We start from the raw sequence: 23,566 nt of genomic DNA, 5'->3' as shown, positions 1-23,566 counted from the left end.
GATTATAATCAGCATTGGTGGCCGAAGACTTGAGAAGTCATCCTCATTCTGCCAACGCCCTTGTCAAAGAGGACAGAGGAGGGGACAGAGGTTCAGGGCACGTTCCTATCCTTGGGGTGGGAAACTTCTCCTAAAGGCAGAAGAATCAGTAATGATCAACGGCGTGAGGATACAAAAGGCAATGGAAATCAATGCATTAAAGACACATGACTATCCACAGGACACGTATCCTGTTATTGAAAAAAAGTGTCGTAATGATTTTTCCATTGTCAAAGGACTCCGGATCTCCGGGAGGGGACTGCCGAGGGGAAGGTGACCATGAGAAGAAGATCGAGTAACCAACGACAGGATAACGTTCTACGGATCGGGGGGGTGATATGTCGGATGCTTGAACGTGGTAGAGAAGCTAGAAAATATGAAAAGGGAAATGCAAAAGTTGAGTCTAGATATAATAGGGTTCAGTGAAGTAAAATGGAAAATAACAGAAGGATTTCTGGTCGGATGAATATCGGGTAATATCAACAGCAGCAGAAAATGGTTTAACGGACGTAGGATTCGTTATGAATAAGCCGGTACTGCAGAGAGTCTGTTAGTGTGAACAATTCAGTTATAGGATTGTCCATATCAGAATCGGCAGCAAACCAACAGCGACAACAATAGTTTACGTACACTTGCCGACATCGCAAAATGATGATGAACAGATAGAGAAATTATATGAGGATACTGAGAAGGTAATACATTACTTAAAGGGAGATGAAATTCTAATAGATATGTGAGAGTGGAACGCAGATGTAAAGGAAGGAGTAGAAGGAAGTGTTACGGGTGAATATGAGCTTCGTACTAGGAATGAGAGAGGAGAAAGACTAATTGAGTTCTGTAATAAATTTCACCTAGTAATAGCGTATACTCTATTCAAGAATCACAAGAAGAGAAAGCATACTTAGAAAAGACCGGGTGATACGGGAAGATTTCAGTTAGATTACATCATCGTCAAACAGAGATTTCGAAATCAGATACTGGATTGTAAGGCGTACCCAGGAGCAGATATAGACTCACACCATAATTTAATAGTATTAAAGAATGGATGTTTAGGGGATTAGTGAGGATAACCAGTACGCAAAGAAGTGGGATACGAAAGTACTAAGGAATGATGAGATATACGCTTGAGGTTCTCTAAGGCTGTAGATACAGCAATAAGGATTAGCTTAGCAGGCAGTACTGTTGAAGAGGAACGGAAGTCTCTAAGAATGGCACTCACAAAAGTTGGAAAGGGAAACATAGGTACGAAGAAGGTAACTGCGAAGAAATCACGGGTAACAGAATGAATATTTCAGTTGATCGATGAAAGAAGGAAGTACAAAAATGTTCATAGAAATTCAGGAATACAGAAATATGTCACTGGGGAATGAAATAAACAGGAAGCTCAGGGAAGGTAAGACGAAATGGCGGTATGAAAAATCGAAAAAGAATTCATTCTTGGAAGGACTTATAACACTACCGTCTGCTACTGCTGTACCATAACCTTAAAGTTGTAGGCAGGTCGTGAAACAAAACTATCTTGTTAAAGAAATTATGGTATAAAGCAACAGAGCAGTGTTACCCTCTGAGAGGAATTTTGTAATGTTGACCGTGTTGTACCTAACGTAGGTGGCTTGTCGGAAATGAAAGTCAGAATTAGGCAAATATTTGAACAGTAACAAACAAAATTTTGCCTATCTGCACTGTTTAGCGGATAAAGAAAATGGTCGCCAGCCTAACTAGGCAAGAGAATGATTAACATTCTCGTTCAAGAAAATAGTTATTAGTAACTTTAATGGATAAACACAACCTATATTTTGTCACACGCGAGTGCAGTGAACTCTGACACATACATATGTTTACGGTAAGATTGAAACTAACAGTTAGAGCAGCACAAACTATTTGCAGAATTATAAGAGATACCGAAACACACTATTACTTTCGGGGCTTATACAAACTGAATTAATTGGATATAGGTTAAGTCTCTCTCAGTTAAACACTTTACTATTTAAAATGAAAGTTAATCGGAATTCACTAACAGGTTGCTTCTCACTATCATCTGAATAAAGAAATTATGGTTTTCATAATTAGTGGACTTTCCGCTACTTGTTACTGAGCATTAACACTATAGACAAACTGTGGATCCTGTTATACTGTTAATATGGACTTCTAATACACAAGAGAGACACACATTTAGCAAACATGAGCAAATAACGGTTCACAACTGCAGTTTTCCACTTTTACTACGGTGAGAGAAAAAATTAACATAAATGTAAGATACTGACTCACCTTCTGCGATTTACAACAGGCAGTAATGTGGTCATTTACTAAGCAAAACTTTATAAGCCTCAGTCTTAAGAACTTTTAATTTGAAGCTGGCAACAACACATTAATAAGCAGTTTTACTAGGAAAATTATTTTCAGCATGCATCATTATCTTTAACTCATTCTGTTGCCACATTAACTCTAACTTTCTTTTTGCTATGTTCAAGAGGAATCAATTAGCAAAACATTGGGCTTTAATGTTCTTTCAGTAAGGACACTCGGAAATCACTTTAGTTCAAACGGAAAGGAACCTGAGAGGTGTTATGATAAGGAGAAAATTCACGGTAGGTACATAAATTCTGTTATAAATTACCTTATATTTGAGCACACTAACACATCCATTAAGCTGATCCTTCACTGCACATTACTATAGTGCTCCATCACAGTGATTGCGCAATGAGGTGGCGATTGCATGTTGGTAGGTGGAATTCCAGGTAGAATTGCTGGACTCTCATTTCTTGGTGGCGATGATAGATACAAATTCCAGATTAGTTCCAGCTATTTATCAACCCATCCGAGGCATTGGAAAGCGGCAGGAAAAGCCTCTCTCGGAACCAGCACAATATGCAACATTTACATGGCAGTGCACAGTTTGGTAGCCCGTCCCCGACTCGTAGCGCGTCCCCGACTGACTCTTTGTTCCACCTCTTCTACCTAGGCCAACCACAATTTGCGCGCTACACAGTTCCGTTTCCGAGGGGAACCACAACACCTTTTACATACAAAATAACTAAGAACCCTAAGTGAGGATCAGCAGTTTACGTAACAGCAAACAATCATTTTAAACAAAACATATCATTTATACATATTGACATTTCTACAAAAATTTATCCACACAGAAATTACAGTTATATAGAGTAAGTTTTGTTCCCTCCAAATGGGACAAAGAATTTAAATGACTGATATACTACATTGCATAGAATCAAATCATGACATCAAAGCTTTAACAAAGGAAGGAGTATACAATTTTATGTTATCTATTCAATCAAACAACATTTACAGAAGCTCAACGATGTAAAAAGAAATAAAACAAAAGCTAAAAAAATCAGTACAGCGCTAGAGCTATGGTGTTACAGACTCAGCACACAGGGAAGTCAAACCAACCTTCGCTGAAATTAAAAGCAAGGGTGGTAACATGAAGTGTGCAACGGGAATTCCACAGCGAAATGCTGAGGAGGTAGTGGATAGGTGAAAAGAGAACAGTGGAGGCCTCTATGAGGGAAAACATATGTTAGATGTGATAGAAGAAGAAACAGTGATCAATTTAGAAGAGATAGGAGACCTAGATCTAGAATAAGAATTTAATTAAATCATTTTGTACGGTTTTGCTAAGGAAAGTACGAGTTTTGCTGCCAGAGTTATAATGTGCCACTAATTATCTCCCCATCTTTCGACAAGGAATTTCATCAGTTCTTTAAAGTTATCTTTGTGTGCTATTCTGCGATCTATCCAGAGAACAGAGCCATCATCGCGATGCCCTCTAAAAGGTATGTTCTGCCTCCCTAGGATTATAATATTTGCAATGAATTTGACAACTTTTTTCGGTTTCGTTTTGCTGTTTTCAGTCAGTGTGTGTCGATTTGGTTTTCAGTGGATTTCTCAGGATCTTTGTAATGTAGTGGCAACTTCTGCTACTGACTGTAACAGCTACACCAAATGCAGCGGGAAGAGGTAGGAGGCACTGTATTAAGACTCATCTGAGTCCCCCAAGTGATTTATTATTTCCAGCTACAGTGCCCCCGTTCCTCTCGGTCTGCGTCACCAGGTCCCGCAATGCTGAGGATAACACTTCGTTGTCTGCGAAAGGGCTTGGTGCGGAATGGCTGCTTCAGTGACCCGTGCAACGCCCCACTGTGTGTCGGCCTTGTGGTAGGAGTTGTGTCAACGTCAGGGTGCTCTGGCAACCGACTCAGCGGCCTTCGCCTCTGCCACCGATGCCGCCTCAGCGCCTCAGAGACTTGGACTACCCTTGATTCCCCCTTGCAATTGGCTCTACACCTAATCAGAATGAAAACAACACATAACAAAGTTAAGGCTGCGAAGACACTTGGTACAGAGGTGCTCTAAATCATAGTTATTTGCCGTTGTCTTTCCCTATACTAAGCGACATGTTGCACAAGCTATTCAGCTTATATGCGCCCCTCATGCTCTAAAATGAACTGGTTTACGAATCTCAACAGACCTAGATCCTGAGTTTGATTTAACAAGTTAGAATCTGCCTTGTCAAAAACTCTAAATTGGCTTCTGGCCGGTACAGCTGTGGCTGCGTGACATTCAATTGCGTGACTCCTGAAACTGACGCTGGCAGGTGGGTGGTTGGTTCTGTTCTGTTACACTTAGTTCCATTCATTAAAATTACGCTCCCCTCGAGCTCTATACATTTTGCTTCTGCAAATACTCCCAGCTCCAAACAACTTGCCACCAATACCAAATTCTCATAAGTGAGGAAGATCCATTGCATCCCGACCAGTTGCAAGCTCAATTTTGGCTCCCTTGGACAGTCTATTCCTTTCCACCTGGCTAAAAATAGCTGCACCATACATGTGTCTGGACTGGTACTTACCACTCTGGCTGGACATACCGTTACCGTTGCTCTATGGCAGCTCCGTAATTCCTCCCTTGTCATCTCGGCGTACTGGCTGTTAACTGCCGAGATCAGCAATACCTTCTCAGTTTCTTACTTCTACCAACTCGTTCAATGCTCCTCTTTTCAGTGACCTGAGGACAGGAATGACCATCACCCTTCCTTCCTTTTCAAAAAGACTTCTGTCTGCAGCAGGCTATGCTCGAAAATACAATGCCTAATTAATCTATGCAAACCCAATGATACATAACAAGAGAACTAAAAACTACAAATACTCTACTACTTTCTGGATCGTAACGCATACGGTACTTCATGCTGTACTCTATCTACGTGTTTTCGTCTCTACTTAGCATCTCTCTGTTCACTCGCTATTTCTTCGCCTTCCCGTCCTGTGACACGCCTGGAATCACATCGGGACAGACCAGTGTGTACCATCGTTGTTACAGTTGGCAGCTTAAACTTAACATTAACGGAGGATGTGGTTTCAACAACTTGGTATGACCCTTGATACCGCGTGAGGAACTTCTTCATTTTCCCTTTTGCATATAGGGGCTGGACAGCATTACCCACTGCCCCACTCTATACTGCGGTAAACCTCCTTTCCGCTTCACTGCGTCTTCCTGCCTTTCCCAAGCATTCGTATTCGCCTTTTGTAGCCGTTTCCAAACATTCCGAATTAATCTTGCGAACTGACGTACAAATTCACTGGTCCTTCCTTTCTGTAGCCTCACTAAAGCATATAGTGACAGCATTGTTCGCGCTTACACTACCTCATACGGAGACAAACTGGTATTTGAAACGGATTTTTGCATCATATGTACCTAAAATATGCTTCAAATACTCGTCCCACTGATGGTGATGAGAATCCACATAAAAACTCAGCATCTTCCAGATTATTCTGTGTATCCGTTCTGTCCTTCTGTTGGCCTGTGGATGCATCGTGCTCGTCTTCAACTTCTTTACGTTCAACGATTTATACAGTTCCTTCATTAAATCCGACATGAAGTTGGTCCCCTGGTCAGTAACTATTGTCTCCGGTACACCAAACTTCAAAACTCAGTTGTTTACTTACGCTTGCGTGACCATTGCTGACTGTTGATTTGGCATATCCACCATCTCCAAATACCTCGAAAAATGGTCTATTTTTGTCAGAACGAATATGTTCCCCGATGGTGATCGCCTGAAAGGTCCTAAGACATCAGTCCCCAACATAGAGAATGAACATGTCACTTCCGGCAGTCGTTGTACCTGTATCTGTTTCCGACTCTAATCTGCTCTCTGCACACATGGTATACAATTCTTGACATACTGATCCACATCCAATTTCATACCTCTCCACCAATACCTCTCTGCCACTCTCCTATTCGTCGCTCTATACCGGCCATGACCAGATAACATGTGATCATGTGCTTCCTTTAAAACCTCATCTCTCTGCTTCGCTGGCACCACTACGCTTGGCAATAACTTCGTTTCTCTGCAGAGAACACCGTCGTACATATTAAATTGTGGCTGTGTCCGATACAATTTAAAATCGTTGTCCGCATCCTGTAATTCTTGCCATACTGCTAGGTCACAACGTATGACTTCTACTTTTGTCACCTTCCTATTTAGTGCATCTGCATTACTGTGCTCTTTCACAGGCTTGTGCTCCGCCTCGTAGTCGAATTCACTAAGCCTCACAACCCATCTAGCGAGTCTAGTGGACAGATCCTTCAACCCCAACAACCACTTAAATGCAGCATGATCTGTCACTATCCGAAATCTTCTTCCATATAAATAACATTTAAAATATGTGATTCCACACATTGCACTGAGCATCTCCCTCTCTGTTCTTTAGTAATTCCTCTCTGCTGAATTAAACTGCCTAGATGCATAGTCTACAGGATGTTCTTTTTCGTCAATTTCCTGACTAAGAACACATCCTACTGCATGCTAGTATAAGCTCCTGTTCAAATCCTGGAAACACAAGAACACTTCTTTCAGATTGTCAAACGCTTTCCGACAGTCTTCTGTTCACTCAAATTTCACACCTTTCAATAACAATCGCTTCAACGGCTTTGCTAAATCTGCAAAGCCCTTCACGAACTTTCGATATAAATTGCAAATTCCGATGAATGAGTGCACTTCCTTAACTGTTTTCGGTTCCCGAGAATCCGTTACAGCATGTACAGACCTCGGATCTTTTTGCACTGCGTCCATACTGATAATATGATCCAAATCTTTTACTTCTTCTAATGCAAAATGACACTTCAGGCTCGACGTCGAACGAGCTGCACTTAATCTGATAAATATTTTCCATTAACCGCTGTCTATGTTGCTCCATACTTCTTGAAAACACTACAATGTCATCCAAATATACAAGACACTGCCGTGGTGTCAAACCCCTCAAGACACGGTCTATCAACCTCTGAAACGTAGCCGCAGAGTTTTCCAACCCGAATTGCATTCTGATATACTGGTAATGTCCTCCAGGAGTAGAGAACGCAGTTTATCACATACACCATTTGCCACGTCTACTTCCTCACGCTGAATTGCTGGCTGAAAGGTCAAATACAAATCTTTGGGAGTCCTTTCACGCACTTTCCACGATATATGCGCTGGTAACCCTCTCAAAAAATACATCAAGCACCCTTTGCTCAGCCTCTTCATTGCTCTGACCCAACTTGTAAGTGCATTCGTTAATTTCTCTTATTCTGTCTGCTACCTGGTAGAATTTTCCACAGAGCATAACTTAATGATATTTAACACTTGCTTCAAGAATCATAAAAGAAGGTTGCATACATGGAAGAATCCTGGAGATACTAGAAGGTATCAGATGCAGAAATGTTGGAACACGTGAGGCAATACTGACCTTACGACTTATCTTAGAAAAAGAATAAGGAAAGGCAAACCTACGTTTCTAGCATTTACAGATTTAGAGAAAGCTTTTGAGAATGTTGACTGGAATACTCTCTTTCAAATTCTAAAGGTGGCAGGGGTAAAATACAGGGAGCGGAAGGCTACTTACAATTTGTACAGAAACCAGATAGTGTTTATAAGAGTCGAGGGGCATGAAAGGGAAGCAGTGGTTGGGAAGGGATTGAGACAGGGTTGTAGCCTCTCCCCAGTGTTATTCAATTTGTATATTGAGCAAGCAGTAAAGGAAACAAAATTAAAATTCGGAGTAGGTACTAAAATCCATGGAGAAGTAATAAAAACTTTGAGGTTCGCCGATGACATTGTAATTCTGTCAGAGACAGCAAAGGACTTGGAAGAGCAGTTGAACGGAATGGATAGTGTCTTGAAAGGAGGGTATAAGATGAACATCAACAAAAGCAAAACGAGGATAATGGAAAGTAGTCGAATTAAGTTGTGTGATGGTGAGGGAATTAGATTAGGAAATGAGACATTTAAGGTAGTAAATGAGTTTTGCTATTTGGGGAGCAAAATAACTGATGATAGCCGAAATGGAGAGGATATAAAATGTAGACTGGCAATGGCAATGAAAGCGTTTCTGAAGAAGAGAAATTTGTTAACATCGGGTATAGATTTAAGTGGCAGGAAGTCGGTTCTAAAAGTATTTGTATGGAGTGTAGCCATGTATGGAAGTGAAACATGGACGACGAATAGTTTGAACAAGAAAAGAATAGAAGCTTTCGAAATGTGGTACTATAGGGGAATGCTGAAGATTAGATGGGTAGATCACATAACTAATGAGGAGGTATTGAATAGAATTAGGAAGAAGAGGAGTTTGTGGCACAACTTGACAAGAAGATGGGACCGGTTGGTAGGAAATATTCTGAGGCATCAAGGAATCACAAATTGAGCAATGGGGGGCAGCGTGGAGATTAAAAATTGCAGAGGGAGATCAAGAGATGAATACACTAAGCAGATTCAGAAGAATGTAGGTTGCAGTAAGTTTTGGGAGATGAAGAAACTTGCACAGGATACAGTAGCATGGAGAGCTGCATCAAATCATTCTGAGGACCGAAAACTACAGCAACAACTGTCTGCTAATTTCTCTACCGTCTCCCCTGTCTCTTTGTCATTGTACTCAACCTCTCTCTAAAGTCCCGAGCGCTATTCTGATTCTTGTACCTTTGTAAAAGTCCCTCCTTCAACTACTTAAACTTTTCTGCCTTCCTTAAGGCCTCAGAACACCTTACATATGTCTTCGCTTGACCCATTAGTCTAATCTTTGCTACATGTAACAACTGTTCATCCAACCAACCATTCATCACAGCTGAAGTTTACAAGTCCTCCACAAACGAACGCACATCCTCAGATGCCTTTCAAGAAAATAGAATAATCAAACTCACAGCAGAAGCATTAGTCTCCTACTGCGGCATCCTAGGCAACAACGACTGATTCGATGTGGTTTCCCGCTGACTTCTTGATGTTATTTCACTCCTCAACTCCATATTGTGTGCTGTCAACTGTACTACCTTTTCCAACAAAATCCGTACTTCTTCTGGTTCTGACACACCTCGCGTTCATGACTCTGCCATTGGGTTGCTTTGTTCCCTGTTAATCCCAAAACAAAACAATTAAGTGCAAAAATAACCCTACTCGCTAAACCTCAGTATCATCATACCCAGTAACATCATACTTCAACCAATACAAAAGTAGTTAAATGCCACGAAAAAATAATAAACATTACTGCCCCAAATACACTAACTCTTACTCTGACAATAAAATTACTATGTCTACGCAAAACATCTACAATATCCTGCCATGAGTCATACTCAAAAACACAGAAAATAAAAAAAGCGTCCAACACTAAAAAGAAAACTGGACAAAACTCACAAAATCTTGTGACTGTAATGCAGGCGGTGGGCTCAAACGTCATATTGTACAGATGACGTCCGCTATTCTGACACCAACTGTAGTGGCAACTTTTGACACCGAATGTAACTGCAACATTAAATGTAGCGGGAAGAGGTAGAAGGCACTATATTAAGACTCGTCTGAGTTTCCCAAATGATTTATTATTTCCTCTCGGTCTGCGTCGCTGGGTCCCGCAATGCTGAGGACACCAATTTGCAGTCGGTGAAACAGCTTGGCATGGATTGGCGGTCTCAGTGACCTGTGCAATGCCATGCTGTGTGTCGGCCTTCTACGACCACGGAGTTGCGTCGACATCAGGATGCACTGGCAACTGACTCAGCGGCCTTCGCCTCTGCTGCCTCAGTGTCGCCTGCTGCAAGGCGACCCTTGGCGTGCTAATCGCCAGCGTGGCTAAGAACGTGGTGACAATAAGCGCCCGCAATCTTGCAGTTGAAACTGCGGCCCTCGCCCTGGATGTTTCCAGTGCGTGTTGGGAGCCAAGACGACTGCCCATGGTAGCAAGCCATGGAGTGGCCCGCCACTAGCTGCCTATGGATTCTGCGTCGGCATCAGCCCCGACCGGGGACTGGAACACTTGCGTCCCATCTACTGCTGTGTGTAGCTGGTGGTGTAACACTCCCTGCCGTCCAGGAGAGCTGCTGCACTTGAATGCTTTCTTAGTGAACCAGCACCTACTTTTATGCGGCTGTGCGCCTCTGTTTTACTAAACGCACCACTACACGTCACATATTCATAACACTTAGTTTGGCCAGTGGGCCCCTTCTGCCTGTGACTTGCGCAATGCAAACCTCTGCTTGTACTTTTCCTGGCGGTTCTATGCTCATGTGGCCTCTGTTTTACTTCGCCACTGATGGTGAGCGTAACTCACTGTAAAGAGGCCCGCACCTGGCTGTAACTTGCGTGCTCAGAAACATTGACCAAAACTGACTTTTCCTATCCCAAATGGCAGTGTAGCTACAGTGAGAATCCAGACAGTCATTAGCACATTCTAAAGGTTGCTGATGATGCAGAGTTTTGCTGTGGCACTCCAAGTTACTTTCTCTCCCTCGTAACGTAGAGGATTTTGTTAAATGAAGAGACAGAGAGTATATATATGAGGATATTGAAAGCGTAATACAATATGTAAGGATAGGTGAAAATGTATCAGTCATGGTACACGGGAATGCAGTGGTAGGGGAAGGAGTAGAAGGAAAGGTTACAGGAAGGTATGGGTTTGGGAAAATGATATGACAGAGAGGTAAGAATGACTGAAATATGCTATAAATTTCAGCTAGTAATAGCGAATACTTTGTTCAAGAATCACAAGCGGAGGTGGTATACTTGGAAAAGGCCAGGTGATACGGGAAGATTTAAGTTACGTTACATAATAGTCAGACAGAGATTCTAGAATTGGATACTGGACTGTAAGGCGCACCCAGGAGCAAAGCCACCCGGTGTGGCCGTGCAGTTAAAGGCGTTTCAGTCTGGAACCGCGTGACCGCTGCGGTCGCAGGTTCGAATCCTGCTTCGGGCATGGATGTGTGTGATGTCCTTAGGTTAGTTAGGTTTAATTAGTTCTAAGTTCTAGGCGACTGATGACCTCAGAAGTTAAGTCGCATAGTGCTCAGAGCCATTTGAACCAGGAGCAAATATAGACACAGTCCATAATTTAGTAGTGATGAAGGGATGTACTTAGTTATGACAAGATGCACTTGAAGTTCACTAAGGCTAACATACAGCAATAAGGAACAGCTCAGTAGGCATACAGCTGATGAACAATGGACGTTTCTAAAAAGGACAATCATGAAACTTGGAAGGATAAACGTAGTTATAAGGAAGGTAACTGAGAAGTAACTGTGGGTAACAGAGGGAATGGTTCAGTTGATTGATGAAAGAAGAAAGTACAAAAATATGCAGAGAAATTCAGGAAGACAGATATACAAGTTGCAGGAATGAAATAAGCGTGAAGCTCAGTGAAGCTATGACGAAATGGCTGCATGAAAAATGTAAGGAAATCGGTAAGGAAATGAGTATCGGAAAGCCTAAACAACCTTCGGTGATATTAAAAGTAAGGGTGGTATCACAACAGAGTGCAACGGGAATTCCACTGCTAATTGCTGAGAAGAGAGCGGATGGGTGGAAAGAGTACATTGATGGCCCCTATGTGGGAAGAGGGGGGTGGGGGGCAGGTTTGTCTGATGTGATAGAAGAAGAAACAGCAGTCAATTTAGAAGAGATAGGAGTTCCAGTATGAGAATAGGAATTTAAGAGGGCTTTGGAGGCTTAAGATCAAATAAGGCAGATGAGATGGATAATATTCCTTCTGAATTTCTAAAGTTATTGGTGAAGTAGCAACAATAAGACTGGTGAAGTTTGTGTGTAAAATGCATGACTCTGGCGACATACCATCTGACTTTCGGGAAACATATCATCCACAAAATTCCAAAGACTGCAAGTGCTGACAAGAGCGAGAATTATCGCACAATCAGCCTAACAACTCATGCATTCAAGTTGCTAACAAGAGTAGTATTCAGAAGAATGGAAAAGAAAATTGAGGATGTGTTAGGTGACGATTAGTTTCGTTTTTGTAATGGCAATGCCACCAGAGCGGCAATTCAGACTTTGCCTCTCGTAATGTAAGCAAGACCAAAGAAAAATGAAGACACATTCATAGGACTTGTCGACCTGGAAAAAGCGTTCGACAATATAAAATAGTGCAAGATCTTCGAAATTCAGAGAAAAATAAGTGTAGGCTATAACGAGAGACGGGTAATACACTATATGAGCAAGAGCCTAGAGGGAATAATAAGAATGAACGAACAAGACCGAAGTGCTCAAATTAAGAAGAGTGTAAGACAGGGATGTTGCCTTTCACCCCTAATGTTCAATCTGTACATCGGATAAGCAGTGGTGGAAATAAAAGAAAGATTCGGGAGTGGATTTAAAATTCAAGGTGCAACTATATCAACGATATGATTCACTTATGACATTGCTATCCTGATTGAAAGTGAAGATTTGAATTATCTGCTCAAAGGAATGAACAGTGAAATGAGTACAGAATATGGAATGATAGTAAATCGAAGAAAGACGAAAGTAATGAGAAATAGCAGAAATGAGATAGCGAGAAACTTAACATCAGGATGATGGCCACGAAGTAGATCAAGTTAAGGAATTCTACTATCTAGGCAGCAAAATAACTGATGATGAACCGAACAAGAAGGACATCAACAGCAGATTAACAGCGGCAGAAAGGGCATTCCTGGTCAAAGAAATTTTTTGTGTATGTTAGTTTGGAGCACAGCATTGTATGCCAGTGAAACATAACCTTGGGAAAACCGGAACAGACGAGAATTGAAGCGTTTGAGATGTGGTGCTACTGAAGAATTTTGAAAATTAGGTGGACTGATAAGGCAAGGAATGAGGAGGTTCTGCGCCAAATAGGAGGGCAAAGATGTATATGGATAATACTGACAAGGAGAATGGTGGGATGACAGGATATCTGTTAAGACATCAAGGGATGACCTCTATGGAGCTAGAGGAAGCTGAAGTGGGCAAAAACTATAGAGGAAGACATAAACAGAAATACATCCAAGAAACAATTGGTGACGTAGGTTGGAAGTGCTACTTTGAGATGATGAGGTTGGCACAGGAGAGAAATCTGTGGTGGGACGCACCAAACCAATCAGAAGCCTGTGACTAAAAAAAAAAAAAAAAAAAAAAAAAAAAAGGGTCACTATTGTCTTAAGCGTCATTCCGTGTCATGGCCACCCTTAAGAGCAGACGCAAAAAATGGCATATTTTTGAAAATAGGCCTTGTTTTGACGGTGACAGAGCAAAACATGATTTGTATTTATGTAAGTGCTCATTTTTTAAAGGCGCTATGTGAAATTTCGGGCTCTGCAGAGAAGCAATTTTCAGTGGCGTCACGTGAAAGTGCCCAAACTACTTGGATATGCTCCTTAATTTTGGACAAGCAGTGTAACAATAGTAGCTATGATAACAATGGGGACAAAGCAGATAGTGCCCTGAGGGACATGCTTGCTGCTTTGGCAGATCGGGAAGGCATGCTAATATTTGACGACGCCATTTCAAACAGGAGTGGGAGCACAAGCTACTGTTAAGGTAGAACATTATCTCGGGCACACAAAGTAAGGTGGCTTGGGCAATACTGAATTAAATGTCTAAATCAACTGATCAAGACTCTAAATTCGCGTGCTGAACTTTGGAACATATTACAAGAACTATCATTTGGCTTTAATTCAGTTTCCTCCCGTTAATCCGCCCTTGGCACGACTGTACTGAATGTCGCTGAGAGTTCGTCATTTTAGCATGCAAGGTGTTATTAGAGTCTCGTGGCATGATATCATTACTCAGATTCCATAACTGTCGCAACAAAGGAATCAAAAAATCAACAGTGGCATATCAGGCTGTTGTACTTCCTGAAATTCATCCACCGGCCATTAAATATTATTTATTACTCACGAAGGCATAGATAAAAAGGGGAGGTGTTATTATCAGTTAAGTGAGACGAAGTGGATAGGGATGGGGTCTCACATGATTGACGTTTCTCCTTGTTGCAGGGGGCGTAAATTAATTTACTCTCAAAGCAGCTACACTCAAGCTGGCTTTCTGAATGAGAAAGCGTGTGTAACCTTTCGCTGTGTTCACGATGTAGACGGCGCTACTCCTATCTACGTTGTGTGTCTGTGTGAAATGATTATCGTTTGTATGTCCAAGGATGTGGTACGCTTCACGATGTCGGTTGTCTGCTGCCTTCATGGTGTTGTGATTTGATAGCCTGCACTGAAATTTGTGAAATACGTCTTACTTAAGCAAAAATGGTTGCAATTCAGCAAAACGCTAAACAATATGCAGTTGTAACCATTGTTAATAATTACGCATAAGCGTTGCTTAAATTAATGTTACAATAAAAACAAAATGGCAGAGGTTGAAAATATCGCTTTAGTTGTAAGTTACTATATTTTCACACGAGCGGTTTCGGACTGTTATAAGTCCATCCTCCGGTGTAGTGCCTGTGCTATGGTCCCCGAGCGCCGCGTGTACCAGGCGCGGTGTACTGCCTACGGTAGCTCATAAGCAGCACACCGTGCCTGGTAAACGCGGCGCTCGGGGACCATAGCACAGCTACTACACCTGAGGATGGGCTTATAACAGTCCGAAACCGCTCGTGTGAGAATAAATTAACTTACAACTGAAGCGATATTTTCAACCTCTGCTATAATGCTCAGGTGCGGATGTTCTTCCAACAGGATTATTTGTAAAAACCAAATGACCATTTTAGTTTACAGTGCATTTAACGTCATATTATAAAAAAATTATAACAGATTTTCCGTACCACAAGATTCGAAAAGTAAGTGATAAATTTCGTATGCTGTTCTCTTCTTAACGCAGGGATGCGAGATATGCGGACTTACAGCCCTGGCTCCGATGTGTTCCACAAATAATATACGTATTTCGAACGCACGCATTTATTAAACAGTAAGACATTCAGCTGTGAAACTTGGCACACATGCTTACGATTCTCTGGATTTTGATTACAGGTGTTCAATAAGTCTTCCACCAGCAACACGAACAACATCACATCAGAATGAGATTTTCACTTTGCAGCGGAGTGTGCGCTGATATGAAACTTCCTGGCAGATTAAAACTGTGTGCCCGACCGAGACTCGAACTCAGGACCTTTGCCTTTATCGGGCAAGTGCTGTGCCATCTGAGATACCGATGCACGACTCACGCCCGGTACTCACAGCTTTACTTCTGCCAGTTTTTTTAACATCGTTACTCGAATTCCTCCCATACTCGGGTAATCATATCCATCGTCACTAATGTCTGCCAGAACAGAACCGGTTCTTCAACTACTCTCATTTTCATAAACGTTGTCCTTGATGAAACCCAATTATAAGAACTCACAGGGCATCAAGACCAGTGGCCATGAAGGCCACTTGAGAAATGCTAAAGCCAGCCGGTGTGGTCGAGCGGTTCTAGGCGCTCAGTCAGGAATCGCGCGACCGTTACAGTCGCAGGTTTGAATCCTGCATCCGGCATGGATGTGTGTGACGTCCTTAGGTTAGTTGGGTTTAAGCACTTTTAAGTTCTAGGGTACTGATGACCTCAGATGTTAAGTCTCACAGTGCTCAGAGCCATTTGACCCACTTGAGAAATGCTAATTCGCAGTTCGACGACCAATCCACGGGCTAGGTAGAGTTTCATTCAAATGCTCATGTAATTGGGAACACCAGTGAGGCAGTGCTCTTTGCTGCTCAGAATTGAAGAATTCGTTGTTCAGTCTCGGAAACAACAAGTTTTGTAAAATAACAGTACGCTACTACTCGTCAACATTCTTTCCATCAAAGAAGAAAGGGCCGCAATGAAAATAGTGGGATATCGCAGGGCCCGCATCTCGTGGTCGTGCGGTAGCGTTCTCGCTTCCCACGCCCGGGTTCCCGGGTTCGATTCCCGGCGGGGTCAGGGATTTTCTCTGCCTCGTGATGGCTGGGTGTTGTGTGATGTCCTTAGGTTAGTTAGGTTTAAGTAGTTCTAAGTTCTAGGGGACTGATGATCATAGATGTTAAGTCCCATAGTGCTCAGAGCCATTTGAACCATTTGATATCGCAGGCAACACATAGGCTTGGTGGATATCGTAGTTGTTCCGTGTGTGCTTGTGGTTTCTGTAAGCTCCAAGTTTGAACACTGTGTTACTTTACTTTTCCACTTAGGTGAAAAGTCCCCTACCACTGAACAAGGTATGTTGTACGAAATTGTTATCATTGTCAATTGCATTCTGAGTCTCGTCAGCATATGCACACGTTTGCGTTTGTCGTTATGATGTTGAGCCAGTAACAGCTCTACCCTGTGCAATTTCTTAAATAACTGACGTAAGACTACGTTGGAAAGAGGACTGAATTAGTGTGACATTTTCGTCGGAAACGCGAGTGTGGCTAGGACTCTTACCTTTGCATATACATCCATTGTATACAAACTGCCAACATCTGCGAATGTTCCATCCATTCGGAGAATCAGTTTGATACTCGAGAATACAAAATGACTTCCACTGCTGAGTAACTATGTTGCAACATGTGACGGTAAAAAAATAAAGAGAAAACAACCGAACTCTAGCGGCAATAAACACAGACTTGACAGTATACTTGCTCCTCCCATAACCGAGCCGTGGAGCAAAAATCGAAAGTATTGGCAACATACACTGTAGAGCCAAAGAAACTGGTACTACTGCCTACTATCATGTAGGGCGACAACACGACATGGCATGGAATCGACTAATATCTGAAGTAGTGCTGCTGAGAACTGAGACCATGAGTCCTGCAGGGCTGTCCATAAATCCTTAAGAGTACGACGGGGTAGAAATTTCTTCTTAAAAGCACGTTGTAAGACATCCCAGATATGCTCAATAATGATCATGTCTGGGGAGTTTGGTGGCCAACGAAAGTGTTTAAACTCAGAACAGTGTTCCTGGGGCCTTTCTGTAGAAATTCTGGATGTGCGGGTTAATGCATTGTCCTGTTGGAATTGTCCAAGTCCTTCGGAATGCACAATGGACATGAATGGCAGCATGTGATCAGACAGGATGCTTAGGTACGTGTAACCTGTCAGAGTGGGATCTAGACTTATCACGGGTCCCAAATCACCCCAACTGCACATGCCCCGCACCATTACAGAGCCTCCACCTGCTTGAACGGTCCCCTGTTGACATGCAGGGCCCATGGATTCATAAGGATGTCTCCGTATCCGTACATGTCCATCCACACCATACAAATGAAAACGAGCGTCGTCCGACCACGCAACATATCTTCAGTCAGTAACAGTTCAATATCGGTGTTGACGGCCCAGGTGAGTCGTAAAGCTTTGAGTCGTGCAGTCGTCAAGGTAACACTGGTGGGCCTTCGGCTCCGAAAACTCATATCGATGTTTTATCTTTGAATGGTTCGCACGCTGACACTTGCTGATGGCCCAGCATTGACATCGGCAACAATTTGAGGAAAGGTTGCACTACTGTCACGTTGAACGATTCTCTTCAGTCGTTGTTGATCCCTTTCTTGCAGAATTTTTTTCTGGCCGCACCGATGTCGGAGATTTGATGTTTTACCGGATTGCTGATATTCACGGTACACTCGTGAAATGGTCCTTTTGGAAAATGCCCACTTCATCGCTATCTCGGAGGCGCTGTCTCCCATCGCTAGGACGCCGAGTATAACATAAAGTTAAAACTCTCGTAAACCTTCATTACCTGCAAAAGTAGGAGCAGTAACCGATCTATCAACTGTGCAGATAGTTGTTGTCTTATATCGGCGTTGTTGACCGCTGTGTACATATCTGTATCTTTGGCGATTCAATTTTTTGGGAACACTCTGTGTTCCAGAAGTTCTACATTCAGTTAATCAGCCTTGCACTTGGCTCTAAATTGACATTTTCCTAGTCGTTTTCGGATTTTTGTTTACCAGGATGTAGGCCGCAACAAAATTTTTGAAGTCAGGCAAGTAAGTTTTATGAGCAGCAGGTAGCATGTCCGAACATCGAGAGACTTTATGTTAAGCAAAAATACTTGCTACTTTCCTAGTAAAAATGTTAACATCGGTGAAAAAATAGTCAGTAATGAAGTCGATCTAAGTTCTGCGTAAACCATAAATCTCAAATTACTTCTAGTTCTCTCCAGTATTCATCAAACAATATAAGTAAAACAACTTTCAGTGCGGTCTCGTAAAATAATTAATCACAGTCCATTTCTTGAATGATAATGCGAAAAAATAAGTTACTTCATGTAGACTTTATTACAGCGTTAGGAATTACACAGTGGTTCACTATAGATAGTTACAGCAAGATGTCAAATAATATCCTGACTCACAATATCATTATGTGTTAATCAAATTAATTCATTTTTCATCAGTTACACTATTTCTATCAGGTAATTCAATTCAGGAGAAAATTTTTCAGCAGTCGCCGGCAGGATCTACTTTTATATGCTGGCGGTCGCTTGGTGTGTGGTAGGGATCGCCTTATCGTCTCTGGTGGCAGGGACGAGGATGCTGCCGTCGGCCTACTGCTGCATTCTTCCTCACGATTCGAAATGAGTACAAACTACATTTCATGTCCAAAATTATTATTACAACATATTTTAAAACGTAAATTAAATGCTTAAACTATGACTTAGTAACATTATACGCTGAAGTGACAAAAAACGTGCGGATACCATTTAATAAAGTGTCGGGCCTCGTTTTGTCCGGCTTAGTGCAGCAACTCGACGTGGCATGGACTCAACAAGTCGTTGGAAGTCCCCAGCAGACATATTTAGCCATGCTGCCTCAGAGGCCGTCCATAGCTGCGAATGTGTTGCCGGTGCACGATTTTGTGCACGAACTGGCCTCTCGATTATGTCCCATAAATGTTCGACGGGATCCTTGTCGGGCGATCTGGGTTGTTAAATCATTGGTTCAAATTGTCCAGAATGTTCTTCAAAGCCAATCGCGAACAACTGCGGCCCAGTAACGTGGCGAATTGTCATCCACAAAAATTCCATCGTTATTTGGGAACTGGAAGTCTAGCAGTAGCCGAAAATGGCCTCCACGTAACCGGAAATAGCCATGTCGGATCATGATGGCTTCATTTGGACCTCATTTGGACCAGAGGACCTAGTACATTGCATGTAAACACAGAGCACAACATTATGGAGCCATCACCAGTTTGTACAGTGTTATCAGCATAGGTCCATAGCTTCGTGGGGTCTGCGCCATTTTCAAACTCTATCATCAACTTTTTCCAACTGAAATCGAGACTCATGTGCCAGTTCATGGTTTTCCAGTCGGGTAGGGTCCAATCTTTGAGATCAGGAGCCCAGGAGAGGCGCTGCAACCGATGTCGTCCTATTAGCAAAGGGACTCAACGTCTGTTGTCTGCTGCCACAGTCCATGAATCCAAATTTCGCCACATATCCTTCGTACGTCCCACACTGATTTCTGCGCTATTTCACATAATGCTGCTTGTCAGTTAGTACTGACAACGCAAACGCCGCTGCTCTCGTAAAATCTGAAATTTCGTACACTACTGCCCATTAAAATTGCTACACCACGAAGATGACGTACTACAGACGCGAAATTTAACCGGCAGGAAGAAAATGCTGTATTATGCAAATGATTAGCTTTTCACAGCATTCAAACAAGGGTGGTGCCGGTGGCGACACCTAAAACATGCTGACATGAGGAACGTTTCCCTACGATTTCTCATACACAAACAGCAGTTGACCGACGTTGCCTGGCGAAACGTTGCTGTGATGCCTCGTGTGAGACGGAGAAATGCGTACTTTCACGTTTCCGACATTGATAAAGGTCTGATTGTATCGTATCGAGATTGCGGTTAATCGTATCGCGACATTGCTGCTCGCGTTGGTCGAGATCCAATGACTGTTAGCAGAATATGGAATCGGTGGGTTCTGGAGGGTAATACGGAACGTCGTGCTGGATCCCAACGACCTCGTATCACTAGCAGTCGAGATGACAGGCATCTTATCCGCAAGGCTGTAACGGATCGTGCAGCCACATATCGATCCCTAAGATAACAGATGGGGACGTTTGGAAGACGAAAACTATCAGCACGAACAGTTCGACGACGTTTGCACCAGCATGGACTATCAGCTCGGAGACTATTGCTGCGGTTACCCTTGACGCTGCATCACAAACAGGAGTGCGTGCGATGGTGTACTCAACGACGAACCTGTGTGCACGAATGGCAAAATGTCATTTTTTCGGATGGATCCAGGTTCTGTTTACAGCATCATGATAGTCGCATGCGTGTTTGGCGACATCGCGGTGAACGCACATTGGAAGCGTGTATTCGTCATCGCCATACTGGCGTATCACCCGGCGTGATTGTATGGGGTGCCATTGGTTACACGTCTCGGTCACCTCTTGTTCGCATTGACGGCACTTTGAACAGTGGACGTTACAATTCTGATGTGTTACGGCCCGTGGCTCTACCCTTCATTCGATCCCTGCGAAACCCTACATTTCAGCAGGATAATGCACGACCGCATGTTGCAGGTCCTGTACGGGCCTTTCTGGATACAGAAAATGTTCGACTACTGCCCTGGCCAGCACACTCTCCAGATCTCTCACCTATTGAAAACGTCTCGTCAGTGGTTGCCAAGCAACTGGCTCATCACAATACGCCATTCACTACTCTTGATGAAATGTTGTATCGTGTTGAAGCTGCATGGGCAGCTGTACTTGTACACGCCATCCAAGCTCTGTTTGACTCAACGCCCAGGCGTATAATGGCCGTTATTACGGCCAGAGGTGGTGGTTTTGGGTACTGATTTCTCAGGATCTATGCACCCAAATTGCGTGAAAATGTAATCACATGTCAGTTCTGGTATAATATATTTCTCCCACGAATACCCGTTTATCACCTGTATTTATTCTTGGTGTAGTAATTTTAATGGCCAGTAATGTATTTTCGACACACAGTTGACACTGTTGATCTCGAGGTGCTGAAATTCCTAACGATTCCGAAATGCAGTTTTCCATGTGTGTAGCTTCACCTAATATTCCGTCTGTTAACACCGTCGTGTGGCCATAATCATATTGGAAAGCTTTTCACATTAATCACCTGAGTACACATGAAAGCTGCGCCAATTCACTGCCTTTTCATACGCTGTGTATGTGATATTACCGCCATCTGTGTATGTGCATATCGTTATCCCATGACTTGTCACCTCACTGCATAACCTTCCCAGTTGTATACAGTGGATGGTAAGAATCCTGATGTAATATCTGATAATTTCTGTTACACCAAAGACATTCGACACGTCAGGTGGAATACTTCTATTCTGAGGCAGAATATTAGGTAACTGCAGTCAGTCTAGAAAGGAGAGTGCTTACTAAACACTAATGCGACCCATCCTAGAATACTGCTAAAGTGTGTGGGATTCATACCAAAAATGGCTAACAAATGGTACAAACCACAGACTTGTTTGACGTATGGCAGAGAGCCACTATGATACAGAAAAACCTGAACTGGTAAACTCGCTGTCTTCATGTGACGAATGTAGGGCCATAATGCAGCCCCCTAGGGAAATCGTGTATATGGTTTAAGTAATTATAGTCCGCACAGGGGTGTCTGAGCAATAATACGTGAGAGAAACCAGAAGAAGCTCTAATAAGAGGTAAAGTTGAAAATACCCACTGCCGTACATTTCACAGTGGTTCGTGTACTACAAACTTAAATGTAGAAAAAAATGCTTAAACTCTCAGAAATTTCGCAACGTTAAAGACAGCCGCTTTTCGTTTTCATGGAGCACAGGGCTCTAGACGACATTAAATACTGCTATGTTTTTATTCAGCTAGTTAGAGCTGCCGAAATATATCTGTCGACTTGATTCTGTGCAATATGCCTGACGAAACAATATGTTATGTACTGATCACTTCATATCTGCGTAAACTATGATGTTCCCTGTAGACTTCTAACAATAAGAATTGCCCGCTTTCTTTTGATACGTAAAGCATAGGTTACAGCTTCTTCGTTAAATATGCTAAAATACCATCCAATCTACAGGTTTTCTGGAACAAAGAAAGAAAATGACCAATGAAAATACACCTTACATAAGGAACTACTCAATACATTAATTAAATACACTGCCAGTTCTTAACTGTACCATAGCTTCTCTTCCTATATATTTGCTGTACCGTTCACATAGTACAAGGAAGAAATTAGAAACTACTGGTTTAGATTTCATGTTTGCAGTGACATTACGATTTTTCTTTGCAGCCATAGAGTAGTACGTCATTCTCTGATACAAAAATTATTTTTCTAGCTCCATCCTCTGTTGACTTTATGTCAATTAACAGAGTATAATTCGGTGGCCAGTAATTTGTTTTCCGCTACGTTAACAGCAGTAGCATTAGTTTCAAGTTGAGTTAACATCAACACTGAAAATAACTCATTCATCGTATCAGCTACACAATATTTCCCGCTACAAACACATTAAATCTGCCATGCGTGATTTCACAGAAAGACACCTACACACACACACACACACACACACACACACACACACACACACGTTTGTACAGTGAACACCATCAAATATAAATTCATCCTGCAGCTAGTGGCCATTGTGTTCACTCACTGTCACTATTCATTTTGTCTCAGTGTTTCACTTCATTTTTTGTTTTTGCGTTACAATAAAGACAAGAAAACATTCGTTGCTTTAAATATTACTATATTCCTCGCTTCCCTGAGGTTGGAGTTGGTATCGACTTCAACCCTAATTATATTTTGTCATATATTTTGTTACTTTGTTATACTGCGTCCTTCCTTTCTAACAACTGTTCTGGTAACGGAGTTGTTAACTAAGTGACGAAATGAAGATGGTAAGCCGCGCGGGATTAGCCGAGCTGTCTATGACGCTGTAGTCATGTACTGTGCGGCCGATCCCGGCGGAGGTTCGCGTTCTCCCTCGGGCATGGGTGTTTGTGTTTGTCCTTAGGATAATTTGGGTTAAGTAGTGGGTAAGCTTAGGGACTGATGACCCTAGCCGTTAAGTCTCTTAAGATTTCACACACATTTGAACATATTTTTGAGTATGGTAATGCTAGACAGGCTCTTATTGCTCACAGACCATGAAAACCTTCAATTCGTCCGAAGACGCCGTCGAGTCAACACTGATCCCTGATCGCTTGCGGAAAGGGGTGTTGTTTACGGTTGCGCTCTGCTGTCCGTATATGTAATCACCCAAGACCCTCTCTCTCTATCTGATACACAGTATATATTTTCTTCTTTGAACTCACAACGTTCATTTCTAGTGAA

The sequence above is a fragment of the Schistocerca serialis genome, unplaced genomic scaffold (genome assembly GCF_023864345.2).
Source record: "Schistocerca serialis cubense isolate TAMUIC-IGC-003099 unplaced genomic scaffold, iqSchSeri2.2 HiC_scaffold_842, whole genome shotgun sequence".
Lineage (NCBI taxonomy): Eukaryota > Metazoa > Arthropoda > Insecta > Orthoptera > Acrididae > Schistocerca > Schistocerca serialis.
This window is presented reverse-complemented; position numbering follows the sequence as displayed.